Source organism: Belonocnema kinseyi, chromosome 5, assembly GCF_010883055.1.
Source record: "Belonocnema kinseyi isolate 2016_QV_RU_SX_M_011 chromosome 5, B_treatae_v1, whole genome shotgun sequence".
NCBI lineage: Eukaryota > Metazoa > Arthropoda > Insecta > Hymenoptera > Cynipidae > Belonocnema > Belonocnema kinseyi.
Window position 1 is genome coordinate 49,545,990 of NC_046661.1, and position 5,083 is coordinate 49,551,072.

Below are 5,083 nucleotides of genomic sequence, written 5' to 3' on the forward strand. Positions count from 1 at the left end.
AACAAAAAAAAATTATCGCGAAAGTCTACGCCTTTCAACCACCACGGTACGCACTGACTCTAAATCGCTTTTTATTTTTATTACAAACCGTTCATAAATTTTTGTTCATAGAGAGCACTCAAGAATAGGGCCAGCGAGGCTTCGCACAGTGGTCGGAAACGCCCAAAAAGTTGGTCAAAACCTAAAGACTCAATTTTTCGCGGATAAAATTTCCCACTTGGGGGTTTTTAGGGTCGCTGATTTCAAATTTGAAGTCCGATTTTCCAAAAACAAAATGGCAACTGCAAAATGGCGGACACTGTTTTGAAATTGTTATCAGATTTGCATGAAACTTGGTGTATGTGGGTTTTGTATGGTCCCTGATTCCAAACTTAAAGTCAGATTTTTCAGAAACGAAATGTAATAAATCGATTGCATCGATAATCGCAGAACGTCGCACCTGAATTTTTTATTTTTCTGATAGTAAGGCCTTTACATGAATTATGAATCTGAGAACAACGCAGTGTCTCACGGAAACATAACTTTTCGGACGATTTTCGGAACATTGTTAAAGTAAAACTTATGAACAATTGTTACACAAAGTAAATTGTTAAAACACATTACCAACCTCAACCTCAACCTCCTCCATCTTCTTGAAGATTTTTGCTCATTCGGCATTTCCTGTATACACTTTGAATGTTGTTTTTCTCGTTACTTGTAGCACGTTGCACTGAGCACGATGTAACAAGGGCGACTTTCAGACGCTACTACGCGTCTCGTAGACACCCCATCTATTTGATTTTTGAGAAATAAATGCGAAGGGACCTCGTTTACCGACTACCACAAACAAAATCTCTCGGAAAATTTTTTTTGAGGTTTTGACCAACTTTTTGGGCGTTTCAGATCACTGTGCATCGGCTCAGATTGCAGCCGAAATGCACTATATTAACAGAGGCTCGATTCGCCGTTGCTTCGCTTGCCAATTTACAGAAACATAACAGGTCAAATCCGAAATTCCAAAGAAAAATTCATAAAGCAGTATCCAAGACCGTCAACTGGCAGGGTGCTTGCATGAGGGCGCATTCACAAAATCTCAAGTCGCACCGCAACTACCGGAGAAACATCGAACTGAACAATCCCTACGCTGCTAAGAGTTAATTTTACAGCCAGATTCAAAATACATTAATAAATAATGGGACAATCAACGTAATCTCTTATTGCTAAGTGAGTTTCTAAGGTTTCAAGAACTTAACGGCATAAGAGTTTCGTGGGACTTGAAATACGTCAAAGTTCCGCAGTTCGAGCAAATGACGTGAAAATTTGAAATTACTACAGAATTAATGTGAATTTTACATAATTTCGACTATATAAGATTGATCAAAACTTAAAAATAACACAGACACACAAAAAAGGTGTGCGGATCTGGTAACAAGACACACGTATTCCTATGGATTTTGGAGCGCTGAATTCAAATTCGGTATCAAAAATCACCCATCACGTCATGGTTGAGCCACAACCTAAAAAAATAACGAAAAATCATGCACTGCGGCAAATAAATTTCAAAATAATTCCAGTGATGCAAATTTTCACTTCAAAAACATGTCGACAACTGTGAAGGAAAAACCCTTGCCTGATATCAACTTATTTAACATAACTTTACCCAACAGAACCTGACCTCACCTAACCTAAATTAACAGAAATTTATTGAACTACACGTAAAGCTCTGGAAGCATATTTTCCCAGTAGCAAATGTGTGCTAAATCGAATGGATCAACTCGAGACTAACCTAGAAATAAATCTAACCTAGCCTAACCTAACGTAACCTAACCTCACGAAACACTATTAAACTGATTGTGTTGTCCCGTTGTGTTTGCAATACCGTTTCATTCAGCTTCGGCTTAACCTACATAGAGGTTTAACCTATCATAAACTAACAAAACCGGACCTAACCTAACCGATTACGCTGGCAACCCTGTTCTTGCGTACTTTCATATTTTGACATTAATAGCAGTAAATGTCTGGAGTTTCGTAACCGCTTGTTGCTAGCATTATTCGCCTGTATCTGTAACCAGGGCACCTCCACGTAGTGACGGTGGGCAACGGATCCAGATTGGCTGAGTCCCTGGGTAAACGGCGTTCATGCCGTCATTCAACGCCAAAAATAAAAATAACATTTCGTACATTAATGTGTGCACAGTCACAAGAGCAATTGAAATCAATAAAAATGCACGCCAAACTGATTTAAGCGCTTTAGAAGATGATAGAATGGAAGTTAAAAGTCAACGTCATGTAGACGGTAGTGAAACCATTGATTGAACAGAAAATAGTTCTGATGATTCCGATGAAAATGACGAAAAATATGACGAATATAGCGTGCATAAAATGAAATTGAAGGTTCCAATATTAGAGTCGCAACTAGAGCTGAATGATTTTATTAGAGATCTTGGATTACCGAAAGACGGCGCTGAATTTGCTGCTTCATTTCTAAAAAGAAGAAATCTTCTAGAGCCAAAGACAAAAGTTTCATTCTATCGCGACAGGGACAAAAAATTCAGAAATTTTGTCGTTAAAGACGAAGAGACGTCTTTAGTGTACTACACTGACGTTAACGGACTAATGTACCACTTGAAGAAAAATGAGTACAGGGCCATCAAAGAAGAATATAACAATGTTAAAATGCTTCTTGAAAAAGTTAATTACACGAATCACAAATAGCAAATATGTGGTGATCTCAAAATCATAACAATGATATTAGACCAAAAATCGGGTTTCACGAGAAAGCCATGCTTTATATGCCTGTGGAATAGCAGAGATCGAGCCAATCATTACAGCAAAAAACATTGGCCTTTAAGAGATTCATTCAAATCTGATTCTCATAATATCATCAACCAAAGCCTCGTTGATCCAGAAACAATTTTACTACCACCCCTCCACATAAAACTTGGGCTCATGAAGGAATTTGTCAAGGCGTTAGACAAAGATGGACAATGCTATAAGTATATATCCCTTAAATTCCCTAATGTTTCAGACGCTAAATTGAAAGAAGGAGTCTTTGATGGACGACAGATTCGAATATTGACAAGAGATACTAATTTCGTGAGCCACATGACGAAAATTGAAATGGACGCTTGGGAAAGTTTAAAAGCAGTAAACGCAAATTTCCTCGGTGACAAAAAAAGTCCAGACTACGAGAATATTGTTGCGAAAATGATAAGAAACTACAAAAACTTAGGCTGCTTGATGAATTTAAAACTTCACTTTCTAGATTCCCATCTGGATAAGTTTCCACAAAATGTTGGTGATTTCAGCGAAGAACAAGGGGAACGTTTTCATCAAGACATAAAAGTGATGGAAGAACGATATCAGGGTAGATGGGACGAGGTCATGATGGCTGATTTTTGCTGCATTTGAAAAGGGAAATGAATGAAGGTCTTAAACGTAAGCCTTAAGTTTAAGAAAAGCAGAGAAAAAAAATTTTTGAATAAAACTCTTATTCATTTGAATGTTTAAGTTACAGTTCTACATCTTAATTGATACAAACATTGTCAGGTTAATTGAAATGGGGTCAATTCTACTTGTAGTTCTAAATTCCTTCAAATGAGTAATGTGCGTCTAAATTTTCAACCACCTGTAGCACAATGAAATGAATTTTATTGTGTTACAACGGGAAAACTTATGTTAAGTTGTGTTGCGTTAAGCAAAATTTCGTTAGGTTCTGTTAAGTTAGATTTATTTGTAGGTTAAATCGAGTAAACCTATGTAATATAGCACATTTAAGACTGAGAACCGTACGCTTACATAGCTACACGTGTGGTTGAATTTCATTCGGCTAGGTTAGGTCAGGTGAGGTTTTGTTAGGTCAGGATAGGTTAAACCTCTATGTAGGTTAAGCCGAAGCTGAATAAAACGGTACCGCAAACACAACGAGACAACATAATTAGTTTAATTGTGTTTCGTGAGGTTAGGTTAGGCTAGGCTAGGATAGATTTATTTCTAGGTTAGGCTCGAGTTGACCCATTCGATGTAGCACACATTTGCTATTGGGAAAATATGCTTCCAGAGCTTCACGTGTAGTTCAATAAATTTCTATAAATTCAGGTTAGGTGAGGTCAAGTTCTGTTGGGTAAAGTTATGTTAAATAAGTTGATATCAGGCAAGGGTTGATCCTTCAGTGTTGTCGACATGTTTTTGAAGTGAAAATTTGCATCACTGGCATTATTTTGAAATTTATTTGCCTCAGTGCATGATTTTTCGTCATTTTTTGAGGTTATGTCTCAACCATGACGTGATGGGTGATTCTTGATACCGAATTTGAATTCAGCACCCCAAAATTCATAGGAATACGTGTGTCTTGTTACCAGATCCGCACACTTTTTTTTGTGTGGCTGTGTAATTGAACAAAGACTAAATTTGGTACTTTTAAGGCTTACTGAGGAAACTTTGACATACCTTAAGAATTTACGTTTCACTGAGCATAGGAACTGACAAAACTCAAGTCGCAGCGCCACTATGGGGAAAAATTAAGAATTAAATTAAATCGTTTTATAAAAGTATACTTGATTTCCGTGACAGTATTCGTGAGGTTTTGACATACCTGTAAAAAGTATTATTAAAACCACGGTTTTATACGCTAAATACTAAAGCTGACTTCGAAATTAAAGGTTTTGGCGTGCTTATGTACAGCGAGCCTAGTAGAGAAAAAGTGAACTAATCTCTAGTAACCAACATATAAACCATTTTCAATAACCTAGTAGAATCTACGTGAATAAAACAAGGTAATGTCACTCTAAGTCTAGATCCCAAGCTTCATGAATCTTGAATGGATAAAGTTTCATGAATCTTGAAAGTTTACGAGCCTCGGTTTCGCGTGGGAAAGTTCAAATCAAGTCTGACCAGAATACCAGATCAAATTCAAATAACTATGTTCACAGACTCGGACTCTGCAATAATTGAGACTCCGGATTCTATAACCACGCATAAAATTTGCCTGGCCGCTTCAGGACGCTCGAGTTGGCCCCTGATGGCTTGAAAATCAGTTTTCGAAAATTCAACTTTTTAAGATATCACTTCATAGGAAATTTCATGGCGCATCTTTTTTCTCTCG

The 5,083-nt window shown here is 37.2% G+C and overlaps 1 protein-coding gene across 1 annotated transcript in view; it reads right to left on the bottom strand.

The window, feature by feature from the left end:
* The window catches only part of LOC117173399, a 60,472-nt gene that overhangs the window by 40,515 nt on the left and 14,874 nt on the right, over positions 1-5,083 (bottom strand). The window lies entirely within an intron of this gene.